Genomic DNA, 23840 nt, shown 5'->3' on the forward strand with positions numbered 1-23840 from the left:
ATCAAAGTTAGTTAGGAATAAAGCATTCATCCTTCATGTACAGTTATTTTATTCTGTATAATTCTCTATCAAAAGTAGCTGTAAAAACCTGCCACTGATACTGTACTTCCCTGAGGTAAAGTATTAAGTTGAAATGTCAACATTTTTTGTTGCCTGACTGCCACTTGAGTATGTTTTTACATTACTTGAGTCCCAAACGTGGTATAGACTGCAAAGGGATGCTATACATTAAAAGCAAATTATAGGGGGCACCTGGATTTGAACCAGGGACCTCTCAACATGCACTCGAATGCTCAACAACTGATTTATACCCCCTGGTCTTTCTAACTATAAGACCATACACATTGCAGCCTTGATGTAAAGGTTACTGTACTGTATTTCTTGTCCTGCAGGAGGTGAAGATGAGTCTGTTTCTTTATGGTAATGCTTTGGAGTTATTAGTCAGGGCATAAATAGAGAGTTCACATACTGCAGGTATAATCTGTGAGCATACTCAAAAAGAAACTTTGTTCATCCTAAAGTTCCAATATAGTTCGTGCTAGTCAGAGTAGGATTTATTGAAATCCAGTTGTGACATTGTTTTATGGAAGCCAAAGAGAACTAAAATACAAATTGTCACTAAACCAATATTAATAATTTCTGAAAACTAACTGATTGAGATACATTTTGGCAATAAAATAAAATATTTGATTTTTAGGTCAGTGGGCTCAGATGTTCTGAATGCATGTATGCCTTATGGACTAATTGCAAAATCAGTATGAGTTCAAAACATGGCTGCACCAAAAAAATTGTAATTCTGCCATGTTAATGCCCAATACTCCCTTATTTATCAAAGTTAGTTAGGAATAAAGCATTCATCCTTCATGTATAGTGATTTTATCCTGTATAATTCTCTATCAAATTAGCAGTCAAAACCTGCCACTGATACTGTACTTTCCTGAGGTAAAGTATTAAGTTGACATTTCAACATTTTTTGTTGCCTGACTGCCACTTGAGTATGTTTTTACATTACTTGAGTCACAAACGAGGTATAGACTGCAAAGTGATGCTATACATTAAAAGCAAATTATAGGGGCACCTGGATTTGAACCAGGGACCTCTCGACATGCACTCGAATGTTCAACAACTGATTTATACCCCCTGGTCTTTCTAACTATAAGGCCATACACATTGCAGCCTTGATGTAAAGGTTACTGTACTGTATTTCTTGTCCTGCAGGAGGTGAAGATGAGTCTGTTTCTTTATGGTAAAGGTTTGGAGTTATTAGTCAGGGCATAAATAGAGAGTTTACATACTGTAGGTATAATCTGTGAGCATGTTTAAAAAGAAACTTTGATCATCCTAAAGCTCCACTATTGTTCGTGCTAGTCAGAGTAGTATATATTGAAATCCAGTTGTGACATTGTTTTATGGAAGCCAAAGAGAACTAAAATACAAATTGTCACTAAACCAATATTAATAATTTCTGAAAACTAACTGATTGAGATACATTTTGGCAATAAAAGAAAATATTTGATTTTTAGGTCAGTGGGCTCAGATGTTCTGAATGCATGTATGCCTTATGGACTAATTGCAAAATCAGTATGAGTTCAAAACATGGCTGCACCAAAAAATTGTAATTCTGCCATGTTAATGCCCAATACTCCCTTATTTATCAAAGTTAGTTAGGAATAAAGCATTCATCCTTCATGTATAGTGATTTTATCCTGTATAATTCTCTATCAAATTAGCAGTCAAAACCTGAAACTGATACCGTACTTTCCTGAGGTAAAGTATTAAGTTGACATTTCAACATTTTTTGTTGCCTGACTGCCACTTGAGTATGTTTTTACATTACTTGAGTCCCAAACGAGGTATAGACTGCAAAGTGATGCTATACATTAAAAGTAAGTAATAGGGTGCACCCGGATTTGAACCAGGGACCACTCGATCTGCAGTCGAATGCTCTACCACTAAGCTATACCCCCTGCTCTTTCTCACTATTAGCACATACACATTGCAGCCTTGATGTAAAGGTTACTGTACTGTATTTCTTGTCCTGCAGGAGGTGAAGATGAGTCTGTTTCTTTATGGTAATGCTTTGGAGTTATTAGTCAGGGCATAAATAGAGAGTTCACATACTGCAGGTGTAATCTGTGAGCATACTCAAAAAGAAACTTTGATCATCCTAAAGTTCCACTATAGTTAGTGCTAGTCAGAGTAGGATTTATTGAAATCCAGTTGTGACATTGTTTTATTGAAGCAAAACTGATCTAAAATACAAATTGTTACCAAACCAATATTAATAATTTCTGAAAACTATTTTATCATGGTACATTTTTGCTAAGAAAATAAAATATTTGAATTTTGGGTCAGTGGGCTCAGATGTTCTGAATGCATGTATGCCTTATGGACTAATTGCAAAATCAGTCGGAGTTGAAAACATGGCTGTACCAAATAATTTTGAATTCTGCCATGTTAATGCCCAATACTCCCTTATTTATCAAAGTTAGTTAGGAATAAAGCATTCATCCTTCATGTACAGTTATTTTATTCTGTATAATTCTCTATCAAAAGTAGCTGTAAAAACCTGCCACTGATACTGTACTTCCCTGAGGTAAAGTATTAAGTTGAAATGTCAACATTTTTTGTTGCCTGACTGCCACTTGAGTATGTTTTTACATTACTTGAGTCCCAAACGTGGTATAGACTGCAAAGGGACGCTATACATTAAAAGCAAATTATAGGGGGCACCTGGATTTGAACCAGGGACCTCTCGACATGCACTCGAATGCTCAACAACTGATTTATACCCCCTGGTCTTTCTAACTATAAGACCATACACATTGCAGCCTTGATGTAAAGGTTACTGTACTGTATTTATTGTCCTGCAGGAGGTGAAGATGAGTCTGTTTCTTTATGGTAATGCTTTGGAGTTATTAGTCAGGGCATAAATAGAGAGTTCACATACTGCAGGTATAATCTGTGAGCATACTCAAAAAGAAACTTTGTTCATCCTAAAGTTCCAATATAGTTCGTGCTAGTCAGAGTAGGATTTATTGAAATCCAGTTGTGACATTGTTTTATGGAAGCCAAAGAGAACTAAAATACAAATTGTCACTAAACCAATATTAATAATTTCTGAAAACTAACTGATTGAGATACATTTTGGCAATAAAATAAAATATTTGATTTTTAGGTCAGTGGGCTCAGATGTTCTGAATGCATGTATGCCTTATGGACTAATTGCAAAATCAGTATGAGTTCAAAACATGGCTGCACCAAAAAAATTGTAATTCTGCCATGTTAATGCCCAATACTCCCTTATTTATCAAAGTTAGTTAGGAATAAAGCATTCATCCTTCATGTATAGTGATTTTATCCTGTATAATTCTCTATCAAATTAGCAGTCAAAACCTGCCACTGATACTGTACTTTCCTGAGGTAAAGTATTAAGTTGACATTTCAACATTTTTTGTTGCCTGGCTGCCACTTGAGTATGTTTTTACATTACTTGAGTCACAAACGAGGTATAGACTGCAAAGTGATGCTATACATTAAAAGCAAGTAATAAGGGGCACCCGGATTTGAACCAGGGACCTCTCGATCTGCAGTCGAATGCTCTACCACTGAGCTATACCCCCTGCTCTTTCACACTATAAGCACATACACATTGCAGCCTTGATGTAAAGGTTATTGTACTGTATTTCTTGTCCTGAAGGAGGTGAAGATGAGTCTGTTTCTTTATGGTAATGCTTTGAAGTTATTAGTCAGGGCATAAATAGAGAGTTCACATACTGCAGGTATAATCTGTGAGCATACTCAAAAAGAAACTTTGATCATCCTAAAGTTCCACTATAGTTAGTGTTAGTTAGAGTAGGATTTAATGAAATCTAGTTGTGACATTGTTTTATTGTAGCAAAACTGATCTAAAATACAAATTGTTACCAAACCAATATTAATAATTTCTGAAAACTATTTTATCATGGTACATTTATGCTAAGAAAATAAAATATTTGAATTTTGGGTCAGTGGGCTCAGATGTTCTGAATGCATGTATGCCTTATGGACTAATTGCAAAATCAGTCGGATTTGAAAACATGGCTGTACCAAATAATTTTGAATTCTGCCATGTTAATGCCCAATACTCCCTTATTTATCAAAGTTAGTTAGGAATAAAGCATTCATCCTTCATGTACAGTTATTTTATGCTGTATAATTCTCTATCAAAAGTAGCTGTAAAAACCTGCCACTGATACTGTACTTTCCTGAGGTAAAGTATTAAGTTGAAATGTCAACATTTTTTGTTGCCTGACTGCCACTTGAGTATGTTTTTACATTATTTGAGTCCCAAACAAGGTATAGACTGCGAAGGGACGCTATACATTAAAAGCAAATTATAGGGGCACCTGGATTTGAACCAGGGACCTCTCGACATGCACTCGAATGCTCAACAACTGATTTATACCCCCTGGTCTTTCTAACTATAAGGCCATACACATTGCAGCCTTTATGTAAAGGTTACTGTACTGTATTTCTTGTCCTGCAGGAGGTGAAGATGAGTCTGTTTCTTTATGGTAAAGGTTTGGAGTTATTAGTCAGGGCATAAATAGAGAGTTTACATACTGTAGGTATAATCTGTGAGCATGTTTAAAAAGAAACTTTGATCATCCTAAAGCTCCACTATTGTTCGTGCTAGTCAGAGTAGTATATATTGAAATCCAGTTGTGACATTGTTTTATGGAAGCCAAAGAGAACTAAAATACAAATTGTCACTAAACCAATATTAATAATTTCTGAAAACTAACTGATTGAGATACATTTTGGCAATAAAAGAAAATATTTGATTTTTAGGTCAGTGGGCTCAGATGTTCTGAATGCATGTATGCCTTATGGACTAATTGCAAAATCAGTATGAGTTCAAAACATGGCTGCACCAAAAAATTGTAATTCTGCCATGTTAATGCCCAATACTCCCTTATTTATCAAAGTTAGTTAGGAATAAAGCATTCATCCTTCATGTATAGTGATTTTATCCTGTATAATTCTCTATCAAATTAGCAGTCAAAACCTGAAACTGATACCGTACTTTCCTGAGGTAAAGTATTAAGTTGACATTTCAACATTTTTTGTTGCCTGACTGCCACTTGAGTATGTTTTTACATTACTTGAGTCCCAAACGAGGTATAGACTGCAAAGTGATGCTATACATTAAAAGTAAGTAATAGGGTGCACCCGGATTTGAACCAGGGACCTCTCGATCTGCAGTCGAATGCTCTACCACTAAGCTATACCCCCTGCTCTTTCTCACTATTAGCACATACACATTGCAGCCTTGATGTAAAGGTTACTGTACTGTATTTCTTGTCCTGCAGGAGGTGAAGATGAGTCTGTTTCTTTATGGTAATGCTTTGGAGTTATTAGTCAGGGCATAAATAGAGAGTTCACATACTGCAGGTATAATCTGTGAGCATACTCAAAAAGAAACTTTGATCATCCTAAAGTTCCACTATAGTTAGTGCTAGTCAGAGTAGGATTTATTGAAATCCAGTTGTGACATTGTTTTATTGAAGCAAAACTGATCTAAAATACAAATTGTTACCAAACCAATATTAATAATTTCTGAAAACTATTTTATCATGGTACATTTTTGCTAAGAAAATAAAATATTTGAATTTTGGGTCAGTGGGCTCAGATGTTCTGAATGCATGTATGCCTTATGGACTAATTGCAAAATCAGTCGGAGTTGAAAACATGGCTGTACCAAATAATTTTGAATTCTGCCATGTTAATGCCCAATACTCCCTTATTTATCAAAGTTAGTTAGGAATAAAGCATTCATCCTTCATGTACAGTTATTTTATTCTGTATAATTCTCTATCAAAAGTAGCTGTAAAAACCTGCCACTGATACTGTACTTCCCTGAGGTAAAGTATTAAGTTGAAATGTCAACATTTTTTGTTGCCTGACTGCCACTTGAGTATGTTTTTACATTACTTGAGTCCCAAACGTGGTATAGACTGCAAAGGGATGCTATACATTAAAAGCAAATTATAGGGGGCACCTGGATTTGAACCAGGGACCTCTCGACATGCACTCGAATGCTCAACAACTGATTTATACCCCCTGGTCTTTCTAACTATAAGACCATACACATTGCAGCCTTGATGTAAAGGTTACTGTACTGTATTTATTGTCCTGCAGGAGGTGAAGATGAGTCTGTTTCTTTATGGTAATGCTTTGGAGTTATTAGTCAGGGCATAAATAGAGAGTTCACATACTGCAGGTATAATCTGTGAGCATACTCAAAAAGAAACTTTGTTCATCCTAAAGTTCCAATATAGTTTGTGCTAGTCAGAGTAGGATTTATTGAAATCCAGTTGTGACATTGTTTTATGGAAGCCAAAGAGAACTAAAATACAAATTGTCACTAAACCAATATTAATAATTTCTGAAAACTAACTGATTGAGATACATTTTGGCAATAAAATAAAATATTTGATTTTTAGGTCAGTGGGCTCAGATGTTCTGAATGCATGTATGCCTTATGGACTAATTGCAAAATCAGTATGAGTTCAAAACATGGCTGCACCAAAAAAATTGTAATTCTGCCATGTTAATGCCCAATACTCCCTTATTTATCAAAGTTAGTTAGGAATAAAGCATTCATCCTTCATGTATAGTGATTTTATCCTGTATAATTCTCTATCAAATTAGCAGTCAAAACCTGCCACTGATACTGTACTTTCCTGAGGTAAAGTATTAAGTTGACATTTCAACATTTTTTGTTGCCTGGCTGCCACTTGAGTATGTTTTTACATTACTTGAGTCACAAACGAGGTATAGACTGCAAAGTGATGCTATACATTAAAAGCAAGTAATAAGGGGCACCCGGATTTGAACCACGGACCTCTCGATCTGCAGTCGAATGCTCTACCACTGATCTATACCCCCTGCTCTTTCACACTATAAGCACATACACATTGCAGCCTTGATGTAAAGGTTATTGTACTGTATTTCTTGTCCTGAAGGAGGTGAAGATGAGTCTGTTTCTTTATGGTAATGCTTTGAAGTTATTAGTCAGGGCATAAATAGAGAGTTCACATACTGCAGTTATAATCTGTGAGCATACTCAAAAAGAAACTTTGATCATCCTAAAGTTCCACTATAGTTAGTGTTAGTTAGAGTAGGATTTAATGAAATCTAGTTGTGACATTGTTTTATTGTAGCAAAACTGATCTAAAATACAAATTGTTACCAAACCAATATTAATAATTTCTGAAAACTATTTTATCATGGTACATTTATGCTAAGAAAATAAAATATTTGAATTTTGGGTCAGTGGGCTCAGATGTTCTGAATGCATGTATGCCTTATGGACTAATTGCAAAATCAGTCGGATTTGAAAACATGGCTGTACCAAATAATTTTGAATTCTGCCATGTTAATGCCCAATACTCCTTTATTTATCAAAGTTAGTTAGGAATAAAGCATTCATCCTTCATGTACAGTTATTTTATGCTGTATAATTCTCTATCAAAAGTAGCTGTAAAAACCTGCCACTGATACTGTACTTTCCTGAGGTAAAGTATTAAGTTGAAATGTCAACATTTTTTGTTGCCTGACTGCCACTTGAGTATGTTTTTACATTATTTGAGTCCCAAACAAGGTATAGACTGCGAAGGGACGCTATACATTAAAAGCAAATTATAGGGGCACCTGGATTTGAACCAGGGACCTCTCGACATGCACTCGAATGCTCAACAACTGATTTATACCCCCTGGTCTTTCTAACTATAAGGCCATACACATTGCAGCCTTGATGTAAAGGTTACTGTACTGTATTTCTTGTCCTGCAGGAGGTGAAGATGAGTCTGTTTCTTTATGGTAAAGGTTTGGAGTTATTAGTCAGGGCATAAATAGAGAGTTTACATACTGTAGGTATAATCTGTGAGCATGTTTAAAAAGAAACTTTGATCATCCTAAAGCTCCACTATTGTTCGTGCTAGTCAGAGTAGTATATATTGAAATCCAGTTGTGACATTGTTTTATGGAAGCCAAAGAGAACTAAAATACAAATTGTCACTAAACCAATATTAATAATTTCTGAAAACTAACTGATTGAGATACATTTTGGCAATAAAATCAAATATTTGATTTTTAGGTCAGTGGGCTCAGATGTTCTGAATGCATGTATGCCTTATGGACTAATTGCAAAATCAGTATGAGTTCAAAACATGGCTGCACCAAAAAAATTGTAATTCTGCCATGTTAATGCCCAATACTCCCTTATTTATCAAAGTTAGTTAGGAATAAAGCATTCATCCTTCATGTATAGTGATTTTATCCTGTATAATTCTCTATCAAATTAGCAGTCAAAACCTGAAACTGATACCGTACTTTCCTGAGGTAAAGTATTAAGTTGACATTTCAACATTTTTTGTTGCCTGACTGCCACTTGAGTATGTTTTTACATTACTTGAGTCCCAAACGAGGTATAGACTGCAAAGTGATGCTATACATTAAAAGCAAGTAATAGGGTGCACCCGGATTTGAACCAGGGACCTCTCGATCTGCAGTCGAATGCTCTACCACTAAGCTATACCCCCTGCTCTTTCTCACTATTAGCACATACACATTGCAGCCTTGATGTAAAGGTTACTGTACTGTATTTCTTGTCCTGCAGGAGGTGAAGATGAGTCTGTTTCTTTATGGTAATGCTTTGGAGTTATTAGTCAGGGCATAAATAGAGAGTTCACATACTGCAGGTATAATCTGTGAGCATACTCAAAAAGAAACTTTGATCATCCTAAAGTTCCACTATAGTTAGTGCTAGTCAGAGTAGGATTTATTGAAATCCAGTTGTGACATTGTTTTATTGAAGCAAAACTGATCTAAAATACAAATTGTTACCAAACCAATATTAATAATTTCTGAAAACTATTTTATCATGGTACATTTTTGCTAAGAAAATAAAATATTTGAATTTTGGGTCAGTGGGCTCAGATGTTCTGAATGCATGTATGCCTTATGGACTAATTGCAAAATCAGTCGGAGTTGAAAACATGGCTGTACCAAATAATTTTGAATTCTGCCATGTTAATGCCCAATACTCCCTTATTTATCAAAGTTAGTTAGGAATAAAGCATTCATCCTTCATGTACAGTTATTTTATTCTGTATAATTCTCTATCAAAAGTAGCTGTAAAAACCTGCCACTGATACTGTACTTCCCTGAGGTAAAGTATTAAGTTGAAATGTCAACATTTTTTGTTGCCTGACTGCCACTTGAGTATGTTTTTACATTACTTGAGTCCCAAACGTGGTATAGACTGCAAAGGGATGCTATACATTAAAAGCAAATTATAGGGGGCACCTGGATTTGAACCAGGGACCTCTCAACATGCACTCGAATGCTCAACAACTGATTTATACCCCCTGGTCTTTCTAACTATAAGACCATACACATTGCAGCCTTGATGTAAAGGTTACTGTACTGTATTTCTTGTCCTGCAGGAGGTGAAGATGAGTCTGTTTCTTTATGGTAATGCTTTGGAGTTATTAGTCAGGGCATAAATAGAGAGTTCACATACTGCAGGTATAATCTGTGAGCATACTCAAAAAGAAACTTTGTTCATCCTAAAGTTCCAATATAGTTCGTGCTAGTCAGAGTAGGATTTATTGAAATCCAGTTGTGACATTGTTTTATGGAAGCCAAAGAGAACTAAAATACAAATTGTCACTAAACCAATATTAATAATTTCTGAAAACTAACTGATTGAGATACATTTTGGCAATAAAATAAAATATTTGATTTTTAGGTCAGTGGGCTCAGATGTTCTGAATGCATGTATGCCTTATGGACTAATTGCAAAATCAGTATGAGTTCAAAACATGGCTGCACCAAAAAAATTGTAATTCTGCCATGTTAATGCCCAATACTCCCTTATTTATCAAAGTTAGTTAGGAATAAAGCATTCATCCTTCATGTATAGTGATTTTATCCTGTATAATTCTCTATCAAATTAGCAGTCAAAACCTGCCACTGATACTGTACTTTCCTGAGGTAAAGTATTAAGTTGACATTTCAACATTTTTTGTTGCCTGACTGCCACTTGAGTATGTTTTTACATTACTTGAGTCACAAACGAGGTATAGACTGCAAAGTGATGCTATACATTAAAAGCAAGTAATAAGGGGCACCCGGATTTGAACCAGGGACCTCTCGATCTGCAGTCGAATGCTCTACCACTGAGCTATACCCCCTGCTCTTTCACACTATAAGCACATACACATTGCAGCCTTGATGTAAAGGTTATTGTACTGTATTTCTTGTCCTGAAGGAGGTGAAGATGAGTCTGTTTCTTTATGGTAATGCTTTGAAGTTATTAGTCAGGGCATAAATAGAGAGTTCACATACTGCAGGTATAATCTGTGAGCATACTCAAAAAGAAACTTTGATCATCCTAAAGTTCCACTATAGTTAGTGTTAGTCAGAGTAGGATTTATTGAAATCCAGTTGTGACATTGTTTTATTGTAGCAAAACTGATCTAAAATACAAATTGTTACCAAACCAATATTAATAATTTCTGAAAACTATTTTATCATGGTACATTTATGCTAAGAAAATAAAATATTTGAATTTTGGGTCAGTGGGCTCAGATGTTCTGAATGCATGTATGCCTTATGGACTAATTGCAAAATCAGTCGGATTTGAAAACATGGCTGTACCAAATAATTTTGAATTCTGCCATGTTAATGCCCAATACTCCCTTATTTATCAAAGTTAGTTAGGAATAAAGCATTCATCCTTCATGTACAGTTATTTTATGCTGTATAATTCTCTATCAAAAGTAGCTGTAAAAACCTGCCACTGATACTGTACTTTCCTGAGGTAAAGTATTAAGTTGAAATGTCAACATTTTTTGTTGCCTGACTGCCACTTGAGTATGTTTTTACATTATTTGAGTCCCAAACAAGGTATAGACTGCGAAGGGACGCTATACATTAAAAGCAAATTATAGGGGCACCTGGATTTGAACCAGGGACCTCTCGACATGCACTCGAATGTTCAACAACTGATTTATACCCCCTGGTCTTTCTAACTATAAGGCCATACACATTGCAGCCTTGATGTAAAGGTTACTGTACTGTATTTCTTGTCCTGCAGGAGGTGAAGATGAGTCTGTTTCTTTATGGTAAAGGTTTGGAGTTATTAGTCAGGGCATAAATAGAGAATTTACATACTGTAGGTATAATCTGTGAGCATGTTTAAAAAGAAACTTTGATCATCCTAAAGCTCCACTATTGTTCGTGCTAGTCAGAGTAGTATATATTGAAATCCAGTTGTGACATTGTTTTATGGAAGCCAAAGAGAACTAAAATACAAATTGTCACTAAACCAATATTAATAATTTCTGAAAACTAACTGATTGAGATACATTTTGGCAATAAAAGAAAATATTTGATTTTTAGGTCAGTGGGCTCAGATGTTCTGAATGCATGTATGCCTTATGGACTAATTGCAAAATCAGTATGAGTTCAAAACATGGCTGCACCAAAAAATTGTAATTCTGCCATGTTAATGCCCAATACTACCTTATTTATCAAAGTTAGTTAGGAATAAAGCATTCATCTTTCATGTATAGTGATTTTATCCTGTATAATTCTCTATCAAATTAGCAGTCAAAACCTGCCACTGATACTGTACTTTCCTGAGGTAAAGTATTAAATTAACATTTCAACATTTTTTGTTGCCTGACTGCCACTTGAGTATGTTTTTATATTACTTGAGTCCCAAACAAGGTATAGACTGCAAAGTGATGCTATACATTAAAAGCAAGTAATAGGGGGCACCCGGATTTGAACCAGGGACCTCTCGATCTGCAGTCGAATGCTCTACCACTGAGCTATACCCCCTGCTCTTTCTCACTATAAGCACATACACATTGCAGCCTTGATGTAAAGGTTACTGTACTGTATTTCTTGTCCTGCAGGAGGTGAAGATGAGTCTGTTTCTTTATGGTAATGCTTTGGAGTTATTAGTCAGGGCATAAATAGAGAGTTCACATACTGCAGGTATAATCTGTGAGCATACTCAAAAAGAAACTTTGATCATCCTAAAGTTCCACTATAGTTAGTGCTAGTCAGAGTAGGATTTATTGAAATCCAGTTGTGACATTGTTTTATTGAAGCAAAACTGATCTAAAATACAAATTGTTACCAAACCAATATTAATAATTTCTGAAAACTATTTTATCATGGTACATTTTTGCTAAGAAAATAAAATATTTGAATTTTGGGTCAGTGGGCTCAGATGTTCTGAATGCATGTATGCCTTATGGACTAATTGCAAAATCAGTCGGAGTTGAAAACATGGCTGTACCAAATAATTTTGAATTCTGCCATGTTAATGCCCAATACCCCCTTATTTATCAAAGTTAGTTAGGAATAAAGCATTCATCCTTCATGTACAGTTATTTTATTCTGTATAATTCTCTATCAAAAGTAGCTGTAAAAACCTGCCACTGATACTGTACTTCCCTGAGGTAAAGTATTAAGTTGAAATGTCAACATTTTTTGTTGCCTGACTGCCACTTGAGTATGTTTTTACATTACTTGAGTCCCAAACGTGGTATAGACTGCAAAGGGATGCTATACATTAAAAGCAAATTATAGGGGGCACCTGGATTTGAACCAGGGACCTCTCGACATGCACTCGAATGCTCAACAACTGATTTATACCCCCTGGTCTTTCTAACTATAAGACCATACACATTGCAGCCTTGATGTAAAGGTTACTGTACTGTATTTCTTGTCCTGCAGGAGGTGAAGATGAGTCTGTTTCTTTATGGTAATGCTTTGAAGTTATTAGTCAGGGCATAAATAGAGAGTTCACATACTGCAGGTATAATCTGTGAGCATACTCAAAAAGAAACTTTGATCATCCTAAAGTTCCACTATAGTTAGTGTTAGTCAGAGTAGGATTTATTGAAATCTAGTTGTGACATTGTTTTATTGTAGCAAAACTGATCTAAAATACAAATTGTTACCAAACCAATATTAATAATTTCTGAAAACTATTTTATCATGGTACATTTATGCTAAGAAAATAAAATATTTGAATTTTGGGTCAGTGGGCTCAGATGTTCTGAATGCATGTATGCCTTATGGACTAATTGCAAAATCAGTCGGATTTGAAAACATGGCTGTACCAAATAATTTTGAATTCTGCCATGTTAATGCCCAATACTCCCTTATTTATCAAAGTTAGTTAGGAATAAAGCATTCATCCTTCATGTACAGTTATTTTATGCTGTATAATTCTCTATCAAAAGTAGCTGTAAAAACCTGCCACTGATACTGTACTTTCCTGAGGTAAAGTATTAAGTTGAAATGTCAACATTTTTTGTTGCCTGACTGCCACTTGAGTATGTTTTTACATTATTTGAGTCCCAAACAAGGTATAGACTGCGAAGGGACGCTATACATTAAAAGCAAATTATAGGGGCACCTGGATTTGAACCAGGGACCTCTCGACATGCACTCGAATGCTCAACAACTGATTTATACCCCCTGGTCTTTCTAACTATAAGGCCATACACATTGCAGCCTTGATGTAAAGGTTACTGTACTGTATTTCTTGTCCTGCAGGAGGTGAAGATGAGTCTGTTTCTTTATGGTAAAGGTTTGGAGTTATTAGTCAGGGCATAAATAGAGAGTTTACATACTGTAGGTATAATCTGTGAGCATGTTTAAAAAGAAACTTTGATCATCCTAAAGCTCCACTATTGTTCGTGCTAGTCAGAGTAGTATATATTGAAATCCAGTTGTGACATTGTTTTATGGAAGCCAAAGAGAACTAAAATACAAATTGTCACTAAACCAATATTAATAATTTCTGAAAACTAACTGATTGAGATACATTTTGGCAATAAAATCAAATATTTGATTTTTAGGTCAGTGGGCTCAGATGTTCTGAATGCATGTATGCCTTATGGACTAATTGCAAAATCAGTATGAGTTCAAAACATGGCTGCACCAAAAAAATTGTAATTCTGCCATGTTAATGCCCAATACTCCCTTATTTATCAAAGTTAGTTAGGAATAAAGCATTCATCCTTCATGTATAGTGATTTTATCCTGTATAATTCTCTATCAAATTAGCAGTCAAAACCTGCCACTGATACTGTACTTTCCTGAGGTAAAATATTAAGTGGACATTTCAATATTTTTTGTTGCCTGACTGCCACTTGAGTATGTTTTTACATTACTTGAGTCCCAAACAAGGTATAGACTGCAAACTGATGCTATACATTAAAAGCAAGTACTAGGGTGCACCCGGATTTGAACCAGGGACCTCTCAATCTGCAGTCGAATGCTCTACCACTGAGCTATACCCCCAGCTCTTTTTCACGTTAAGCACATACACATTGCAGCCTTGATGTAAAGGTTACTGTACTGTATTTCTTGTCCTGCAGGAGGTGAAGATGAGTCTGTTTCTTTATGGTAATGCTTTGGAGTTATTAGTCAGGGCATAAATAGAGAGTTCACATACTGCAGGTATAATCTGTGAGCATACTCAAAAAGAAACTTTGTTCATCCTAAAGTTCCAATATAGTTCGTGCTAGTCAGAGTAGGATTTATTGAAATCCAGTTGTGACATTGTTTTATGGAAGCCAAAGAGAACTAAAATACAAATTGTCACTAAACCAATATTAATAATTTCTGAAAACTAACTGATTGAGATACATTTTGGCAATAAAATAAAATATTTGATTTTTAGGTCAGTGGGCTCAGATGTTCTGAATGCATGTATGCCTTATGGACTAATTGCAAAATCAGTATGAGTTCAAAACATGGCTGCACCAAAAAAATTGTAATTCTGCCATGTTAATGCCCAATACTCCCTTATTTATCAAAGTTAGTTAGGAATAAAGCATTCATCCTTCATGTATAGTGATTTTATCCTGTATAATTCTCTATCAAATTAGCAGTCAAAACCTGCCACTGATACTGTACTTTCCTGAGGTAAAGTATTAAGTTGACATTTCAACATTTTTTGTTGCCTGACTGCCACTTGAGTATGTTTTTACATTACTTGAGTCCCAAACGAGGTATAGACTGCAAAGTGATGCTATACATTAAAAGCAAGTAATAGGGGGCACGCGGATTTGAACCAGGGACCTCTCGATCTGCAGTCGAATGCTCTACCACTGAGCTATACCCCCTGCTCTTTCTCATTATAAACACATACACATTGCAGCCTTGATGTAAAGGTTACTGTACTGTATTTCTTGTCCTGCAGGAGGTGAAGATGAGTCTGTTTCTTTATGGTAATGCTTTGGAGTTATTAGTCAGGGCATAAATAGAGAGTTCACATACTGCAGGTATAATCTGTGAGCTTACTCAAAAGAAACTTTGATCATCCTAAAGTTCCACTATAGTTAGTGCTAGTCAGAGTAGGATTTATTGAAATCCAGTTGTGACATTGTTTTATTGAAGCAAAACTGATCTAAAATACAAATTGTTACCAAACCAATATTAATAATTTCTGAAAACTATTTTATCATGGTACATTTTTGCTAAGAAAATAAAATATTTGAATTTTGGGTCAGTGGGCTCAGATGTTCTGAATGCATGTATGCCTTATGGACTAATTGCAAAATCAGTCGGAGTTGAAAACATGGCTGTACCAAATAATTTTGAATTCTGCCGTGTTAATGCCCAATACTCCCTTATTTATCAAAGTTAGTTAGGAATAAAGCATTCATCCTTCATGTACAGTTATTTTATGCTGTATAATTCTCTATCAAAAGTAGCTGTAAAAACCTGCCACTGATACTGTACTTTCCTGAGGTAAAGTATTAAGTTGAAATGTCAACATTTTTTGTTGCCTGACTGCCACTTGAGTATGTTTTTACATTACTTGAGTCCCAAACGTGGTATAGACTGCAAAGGGACGCTATACATTAAAAGCAAATTATAGGGGGCACCTGGATTTGAACCAGGGACCTCTCGACATGCACTCGAATGCTCAACAACTGATTTATACCCCCTGGTCTTTCTAACTATAAGACCATACACATTGCAGCCTTGATGTAAAGGTTACTGTACTGTATTTCTTGTCCTGCAGGAGGTGAAGATGAGTCTGTTTCTTTATGGTAAAGGTTTGGAGTTATTAGTCAGGGCATAAATAGAGAGTTTACATACTGTAGGTATAATCTGTGAGCATGTTTAAAAAGAAACTTTGATCATCCTAAAGCTCCACTATTGTTCGTGCTAGTCAGAGTTGTATATATTGAAATCCAGTTGTGACATTGTTTTATGGAAGCCAAAGAGAACTAAAATACAAATTATCACTAAACCAATATTAATAAATTCTGAAAACTAACTGATTGAGATACATTTTGGCAATAAAATAAAATATTTGATTTTTAGGTCAGTGGGCTCAGATGTTCTGAATGCATGTATGCCTTATGGACTAATTGCAAAATCAGTATGAGTTCAAAACATGGCTGCACCAAAAAAAATTGTAATTCTGCCATGTTAAAGTCCAATACTCCCTTATTTATCAAAGTTAGTTAGGAATAAAGCATTCATCCTTCATGTATGGTGATTTTATCCTGTATAATTCTCTATAAAAAGTAGCAGCAAAAACCTGCCACTGATACTGTACTTACCTGAGGTAAAGTATTAAGTTGACATTTCAACATTTTTTGTTGCCTGACTACCACTTGAGTATGTTTTTACATTACTTGAGTCCCAAACGAGGTATAGACTGCAAAGTGATGCTATACATTAAAAGCAAGTAATAGGGGGCACCTGGATTTGAACCACGGACCTCTCGATCTGCTGTCGAATGCTCTACCACTGAGCTATACCCCCTGCTCTTTCTCACTATAAACACATACACATTGCAGCCTTGATGTAAAGGTTACTGTACTGTATTTCTTGTCCTGCAGGAGGTGAAGATGAGTCTGTTTCTTTATGGTAATGCTTTGGAGTTATTAGTCAGGGCATAAATAGAGAGTTCACATACTGCAGGTATAATCTGTGAGCTTACTCAAAAAGAAACTTTGATCATCCTAAAGTTCCACTATAGTTAGTGCTAGTCAGAGTAGGATTTATTGAAATCCAGTTGTGACATTGTTTTATTGAAGCAAAACTGATCTAAAATACAAATTGTTACCAAACCAATATTAATAATTTCTGAAAACTATTTTATCATGGTACATTTTTGCTAAGAAAATAAAATATTTGAATTTTGGGTCAGTGGGCTCAGATGTTCTGAATGCATGTATGCCTTATGGACTAATTGCAAAATCAGTCGGAGTTGAAAACATGGCTGTACCAAATAATTTTGAATTCTGCCATGTTAATGCCCAATACTCCCTTATTTATCAAAGTTAGTTAGGAATAAAGCATTCATCCTTCATGTACAGTTATTTTATGCTGTATAATTCTCTATCAAAAGTAGCTGTAAAAACCTGCCACTGATACTGTACTTCCCTGAGGTAAAGTATTAAGTTGAAATGTCAACATTTTTTGTTGCCTGACTGCCACTTGAGTATGTTTTTACATTACTTGAGTCCCAAACGTGGTATAGACTGCAAAGGGATGCTATACATTAAAAGCAAATTAGAGGGGGCACCTGGATTTGAACCAGGGACCTCTCGACATGCACTCGAATGCTCAACAACTGATTTATACCCCCTGGTCTTTCTAACTATAAGACCATACACATTGCAGCCTTGATGTAAAGGTTACTTTACTGTATTTCTTGTCCTGCAGGAGGTGAAGATGAGTCTGTTTCTTTATGGTAATGCTTTGGAGTTATTAGTCAGGGCATAAATAGAGAGTTCACATACTGCAGGTATAATCTGTGAGCATACTCAAAAAGAAACTTTGTTCATCCTAAAGTTCCAATATAGTTCGTGCTAGTCAGAGTAGGATTTATTGAAATCCAGTTGTGACATTGTTTTATGGAAGCCAAAGAGAACTAAAATACAAATTGTCACTAAACCAATATTAATAATTTCTGAAAACTAACTGATTGAGATACATTTTGGCAATAAAATAAAATATTTGATTTTTAGGTCAGTGGGCTCAGATGTTCTGAATGCATGTATGCCTTATGGACTAATTGCAAAATCAGTATGAGTTCAAAACATGGCTGCACCAAAAAAATTGTAATTCTGCCATGTTAATGCCCAATACTCCCTTATTTATCAAAGTTAGTTAGGAATAAAGCATTCATCCTTCATGTATAGTGATTTTATCCTGTATAATTCTCTATCAAATTAGCAGTCAAAACCTGCCACTGATACTGTACTTTCCTGAGGTAAAGTATTAAGTTGACATTTCAACATTTTTTGTTGCCTGGCTGCCACTTGAGTATGTTTTTACATTACTTGAGTCACAAACGAGGTATATACTGCAAAGTGATGCTATACATTAAAAGCAAGTAATAAGGGGCACCCGGATTTGAACCAGGGACCTCTCGATCTGCAGTCGAATGCTCTACCACTGAGCTATACCCCCTGCTCTTTCACACTATAAGCACATACACATTGCAGCCTTGATGTAAAGGTTATTGTACTGTATTTCTTGTCCTGAAGGAGGTGAAGATGAGTCTGTTTCTTTATGGTAATGCTTTGAAGTTATTAGTCAGGGCATAAATAGAGAGTTCACATACTGCAGGTATAATCTGTGAGCATACTCAAAAAGAAACTTTGATCATCCAAAAGTTCCACTATAGTTAGTGTTAGTCAGAGTAGGATTTATTGAAATCCAGTTGTGACATTGTTTTATTGTAGCAAAACTGATCTAAAATACAAATTGTTACCAAACCAATATTAATAATTTCTGAAAACTATTTTATCATGGTACATTTATGCTAAGAAAATAAAATATTTGAATTTTGGGTCAGTGGGCTCAGATGTTCTGAATGCATGTATGCCTTATGGACTAATTACAAAATCAGTCGGATTTGAAAACATGGCTGTACCAAATAATTTTGAATTCTGCCATGTTAATGCCCAATACTCCCTTATTTATCAAAGTTAGTTAGGAATAAAGCATTCATCCTTCATGTACAGTTATTTTATGCTGTATAATTCTCTATCAAAAGTAGCTGTAAAAACCTGCCACTGATACTGTACTTTCCTGAGGTAAAGTATTAAGTTGAAATGTCAACATTTTTTGTTGCCTGACTGCCACTTGAGTATGTTTTTACATTATTTGAGTCCCAAACAAGGTATAGACTGCGAAGGGACGCTATACATTAAAAGCAAATTATAGGGGCACCTGGATTTGAACCATGGACCTCTCGACATGCACTCGAATGTTCAACAACTGATTTATACCCCCTGGTCTTTCTAACTATAAGGCCATACACATTGCAGCCTTGATGTAAAGGTTACTGTACTGTATTTCTTGTCCTGCAGGAGGTGAAGATGAGTCTGTTTCTTTATGGTAATGCTTTGGAGTTATTAGTCAGGGCATAAATAGAGAGTTCACATACTGCAGGTATAATCTGTGAGCATACTCAAAAAGAAACTTTGATCATCCTAAAGCTCCACTATTGTTCGTGCTAGTCAGAGTAGTATATATTGAAATCCAGTTGTGACATTGTTTTATGGAAGCCAAAGAGAACTAAAATACAAATTGTCACTAAACCAATATTAATAATTTCTGAAAACTAACTGATTGAGATACATTTTGGCAATAAAAGAAAATATTTGATTTTTAGGTCAGTGGGCTCAGATGTTCTGAATGCATGTATGCCTTATGGACTAATTGCAAAATCAGTATGAGTTCAAAACATGGCTGCACCAAAAAAATTGTAATTCTGCCATGTTAATGCCCAATACTCCCTTATTTATCAAAGTTAGTTAGGAATAAAGCATTCATCCTTCATGTATAGTGATTTTATCCTGTATAATTCTCTATCAAATTAGCAGTCAAAACCTGCCACTGATACTGTACTTTCCTGAGGTAAAGTATTAAGTTGACATTTCAAAATTTTTTGTTGCCTGACTGCCACTTGAGTATGTTTTTACATTACTTGAGTCCCAAACGAGGTTTAGACTGCAAAGTGATGCTATACATTAAAAGCAAGTAATAGGGGGCACGCGGATTTGAACCAGGGACCTCTCGATCTGCAGTCGAATGCTCTACCACTGAGCTATACCCCCTGCCCTTTCTCATTATAAACACATACACATTGCAGCCTTGATGTAAAGGTTACTGTACTGTATTTCTTGTCCTGCAGGAGGTGAAGATGAGTCTGTTTCTTTATGGTAATGCTTTGGAGTTATTAGTCAGGGCATAAATAGAGAGTTTACATACTGTAGGTATAATCTGTGAGCATGTTTAAAAAGAAACTTTGATCATCCTAAAGCTCCACTATTGTTCGTGCTAGTCAGAGTTGTATATATTGAAATCCAGTTGTGACATTGTTTTATGGAAGCCAAAGAGAACTAAAATACAAATTATCACTAAACCAATATTAATAAATTCTGAAAACTAACTGATTGAGATACATTTTGGCAATAAAATAAAATATTTGATTTTTAGGTCAGTGGGCTCAGATGTTCTGAATGCATGTATGCCTTATGGACTAATTGCAAAATCAGTATGAGTTCAAAACATGGCTGCACCAAAAAAAATTGTAATTCTGCCATGTTAATGTCCAATACTCCCTTATTTATCAAAGTTAGTTAGGAATAAAGCATTCATCCTTCATGCATGGTGATTTTATCCTGTATAATTCTCTATAAAAAGTAGCAGCAAAAACCTGCCACTGATACTGTACTTACCTGAGGTAAAGTATTAAGTTGACATTTCAACATTTTTTGTTGCCTGACTACCACTTGAGTATGTTTTTACATTACTTGAGTCCCAAACGAGGTATAGACTGCAAAGTGATGCTATACATTAAAAGCAAGTAATAGGGGGCACCTGGATTTGAACCACGGACCTCTCGATCTGCAGTCGAATGCTCTACCACTGAGCTATACCCCCTGCTCTTTCTCACTATAAACACATACACATTGCAGCCTTGATGTAAAGGTTACTGTACTGTATTTCTTGTCCTGCAGGAGGTGAAGATGAGTCTGTTTCTTTATGGTAATGCTTTGGAGTTATTAGTCAGGGCATAAATAGAGAGTTCACATACTGCTGGTATAATCTGTGAGCTTACTCAAAAAGAAACTTTGATCATCCTAAAGTTCCACTATAGTTAGTGCTAGTCAGAGTAGGATTTATTGAAATCCAGTTGTGACATTGTTTTATTGAAGCAAAACTGATCTAAAATACAAATTGTTACCAAACCAATATTAATAATTTCTGAAAACTATTTTATCATGGTACATTTTTGCTAAGAAAATAAAATATTTGAATTTTGGGTCAGTGGGCTCAGATGTTCTGAATGCATGTATGCCTTATGGACTAATTGCAAAATCAGTCGGAGTTGAAAACATGGCTGTACCAAATAATTTTGAATTCTGCCATGTTAATGCCCAATACTCCCTTATTTATCAAAGTTAGTTAGGAATAAAGCATTCATCCTTCATGTACAGTTATTTTATGCTGTATAATTCTCTATCAAAAGTAGCTGTAAAAACCTGCCACTGATACTGTACTTTCCTGAGGTAAAGTATTAAGTTGAAATGTCAACATTTTTTGTTGCCTGACTGCCACTTGAGTATGTTTTTACATTACTTGAGTCCCAAACGAGGTATAGACTGCAAAGGGACGCTATACATTAAAAGCAAATTATAGGGGGCACCTGGATTTGAACCAGGGACCTCTCGACATGCATTCGAATGCTCAACAACTGATTTATACCCCTGGTCTTTCTAACTATAAGAACATACACATTGCAGCCTTGATGTAAAGGTTACTGTACTGTATTTCTTGTCCTGCAGGAGGTGAAGATGAGTCTGTTTCTTTATGGTAAAGGTTTGGAGTTATTAGTCAGGGCATAAATAGAGAGTTTACATACTGTAGGTATAATCTGTGAGCATGTTTAAAAAGAAACTTTGATCATCCTAAAGCTCCACTATTGTTCGTGCTAGTCAGAGTTGTATATATTGAAATCCAGTTGTGACATTGTTTTATGGAAGCCAAAGAGAACTAAAATACAAATTATCACTAAACCAATATTAATAAATTCTGAAAACTAACTGATTGAGATACATTTTGGCAATAAAATAAAATATTTGATTTTTAGGTCAGTGGGCTCAGATGTTCTGAATGCATGTATGCCTTATGGACTAATTGCAAAATCAGTATGAGTTCAAAACATGGCTGCACCAAAAAAATTGTAATTCTGCCATGTTAATGCCCAATACTCCCTTATTTATCAAAGTTAGTTAGGAATAAAGCATTCATCCTTCATGTATAGTGATTTTATCCTGTATAATTCTCTATCAAATTAGCAGTCAAAACCTGCCACTGATACTGTACTTTCCTGAGGTAAAGTATTAAGTTGACATTTCAACATTTTTTGTTGCCTGACTGCCACTTGAGTATGTTTTTACATTACTTGAGTCCCAAACGAGGTATAGACTGCAAAGTGATGCTATACATTAAAAGCAAGTAATAGGGGGCACCCGGATTTGAACAAGGGACCTCTCGATCTGCAGTCGAATGCTCTACCACTGAGCTATACCCCCTGCTCTTTCTCACTATAAACACATACACATTGCAGCCTTGATGTAAAGGTTACTGTACTGTATTTCTTGTCCTGCAGGAGGTGAAGATGAGTCTGTTTCTTTATGGTAATGCTTTGGAGTTATTAGTCAGGGCATAAATAGAGAGTTCACATACTGCAGGTATAATCTGTGAGCTTACTCAAAAAGAAACTTTGATCATCCTAAAGTTCCACTATAGTTAGTGCTAGTCAGAGTAGGATTTATTGAAATCCAGTTGTGACATTGTTTTATTGAAGCAAAACTGATCTAAAATACAAATTGTTACCAAACCAATATTAATAATTTCTGAAAACTATTTTATCATGGTACATTTTTGCTAAGAAAATAAAATATTTGAATTTTGGGTCAGTGGGCTCAGATGTTCTGAATGCATGTATGCCTTATGGACTAATTGCATAATCAGTCAGAGTTGAAAACATGGCTGTACCAAATAATTTTGAATTCTGCCATGTTAATGCCCAATACTCCCTTATTTATCAAAGTTAGTTAGGAATAAAGCATTCATCCTTCATGTACAGTTATTTTATGCTGTATAATTCTCTATCAAAAGTAGCTGTAAAAACCTGCCACTGATACTGTACTTTCCTGAGGTAAAGTATTAAGTTGAAATGTCAACATTTTTTGTTGCCTGACTGCCACTTGAGTATGTTTTTACATTACTTGAGTCCCAAACGAGGTATAGACTGCAAAGGGACGCTATACATTAAAAGCAAATTATAGGGGGCACCTGGATTTGAACCAGGGACCTCTCGACATGCACTCGAATGCTCAACAACTGATTTATACCCCTGGTCTTTCTAACTATAAGACCATACACATTGCAGCCTTGATGTAAAGGTTACTGTACTGTATTTCTTGTCCTGCAGGAGGTGAAGATGAGTCTGTTTCTTTATGGTAAAGGTTTGGAGTTATTAGTCAGGGCATAAATAGAGAGTTTACATACTGTAGGTATAATCTGTGAGCATGTTTAAAAAGAAACTTTGATCATCCTAAAGCTCCACTATTGTTCGTGCTAGTCAGAGTAGTATATATTGAAATCCAGTTGTCACATTGTTTTATGGAAGCCAAAGAGAACTAAAATACAAATTGTCACTAAACCAATATTAATAATATCTGAAAACTAACTGATTGAGATACATT

The 23840-nt window shown here is 35.4% G+C and overlaps 14 non-coding genes across 14 annotated transcripts; all 14 read right to left on the reverse strand.

The window, feature by feature from the left end:
* Positions 1-1895: 1895 nt before the first annotated feature.
* Positions 1896-1967, reverse strand: TRNAC-GCA (transfer RNA cysteine (anticodon GCA)). Its single transcript has one exon. It is a non-coding gene; the product is annotated as a tRNA-Cys (tRNA).
* A 1584-nt stretch (positions 1968-3551) lies between these two features.
* Positions 3552-3623, reverse strand: TRNAC-GCA (transfer RNA cysteine (anticodon GCA)). Its single transcript has one exon. It is a non-coding gene; the product is annotated as a tRNA-Cys (tRNA).
* Positions 3624-5205: 1582 nt separating this feature from the next.
* TRNAC-GCA (transfer RNA cysteine (anticodon GCA)) lies at positions 5206-5277 on the reverse strand. Its single transcript has one exon. It is a non-coding gene; the product is annotated as a tRNA-Cys (tRNA).
* A 1584-nt stretch (positions 5278-6861) lies between these two features.
* Positions 6862-6933, reverse strand: TRNAC-GCA (transfer RNA cysteine (anticodon GCA)). Its single transcript has one exon. It is a non-coding gene; the product is annotated as a tRNA-Cys (tRNA).
* A 1583-nt stretch (positions 6934-8516) lies between these two features.
* On the reverse strand, positions 8517-8588 carry TRNAC-GCA (transfer RNA cysteine (anticodon GCA)). The gene has a single exon. It is a non-coding gene; the product is annotated as a tRNA-Cys (tRNA).
* A 1584-nt stretch (positions 8589-10172) lies between these two features.
* On the reverse strand, positions 10173-10244 carry TRNAC-GCA (transfer RNA cysteine (anticodon GCA)). Its single transcript has one exon. It is a non-coding gene; the product is annotated as a tRNA-Cys (tRNA).
* Positions 10245-11826: 1582 nt separating this feature from the next.
* TRNAC-GCA (transfer RNA cysteine (anticodon GCA)) lies at positions 11827-11898 on the reverse strand. Its single transcript has one exon. It is a non-coding gene; the product is annotated as a tRNA-Cys (tRNA).
* Positions 11899-14310: 2412 nt separating this feature from the next.
* Positions 14311-14382, reverse strand: TRNAC-GCA (transfer RNA cysteine (anticodon GCA)). Its single transcript has one exon. It is a non-coding gene; the product is annotated as a tRNA-Cys (tRNA).
* Positions 14383-15137: 755 nt separating this feature from the next.
* TRNAC-GCA (transfer RNA cysteine (anticodon GCA)) lies at positions 15138-15209 on the reverse strand. Its single transcript has one exon. It is a non-coding gene; the product is annotated as a tRNA-Cys (tRNA).
* A 1585-nt stretch (positions 15210-16794) lies between these two features.
* TRNAC-GCA (transfer RNA cysteine (anticodon GCA)) lies at positions 16795-16866 on the reverse strand. The gene has a single exon. It is a non-coding gene; the product is annotated as a tRNA-Cys (tRNA).
* A 1584-nt stretch (positions 16867-18450) lies between these two features.
* Positions 18451-18522, reverse strand: TRNAC-GCA (transfer RNA cysteine (anticodon GCA)). The gene has a single exon. It is a non-coding gene; the product is annotated as a tRNA-Cys (tRNA).
* A 1583-nt stretch (positions 18523-20105) lies between these two features.
* On the reverse strand, positions 20106-20177 carry TRNAC-GCA (transfer RNA cysteine (anticodon GCA)). The gene has a single exon. It is a non-coding gene; the product is annotated as a tRNA-Cys (tRNA).
* A 757-nt stretch (positions 20178-20934) lies between these two features.
* TRNAC-GCA (transfer RNA cysteine (anticodon GCA)) lies at positions 20935-21006 on the reverse strand. The gene has a single exon. It is a non-coding gene; the product is annotated as a tRNA-Cys (tRNA).
* A 1583-nt stretch (positions 21007-22589) lies between these two features.
* Positions 22590-22661, reverse strand: TRNAC-GCA (transfer RNA cysteine (anticodon GCA)). Its single transcript has one exon. It is a non-coding gene; the product is annotated as a tRNA-Cys (tRNA).
* Between the last annotated feature and the right edge of the window lie 1179 nt (positions 22662-23840).

This window comes from Pseudophryne corroboree, chromosome 1, assembly GCF_028390025.1.
Source record: "Pseudophryne corroboree isolate aPseCor3 chromosome 1, aPseCor3.hap2, whole genome shotgun sequence".
NCBI classification, from domain to species: domain Eukaryota; kingdom Metazoa; phylum Chordata; class Amphibia; order Anura; family Myobatrachidae; genus Pseudophryne; species Pseudophryne corroboree.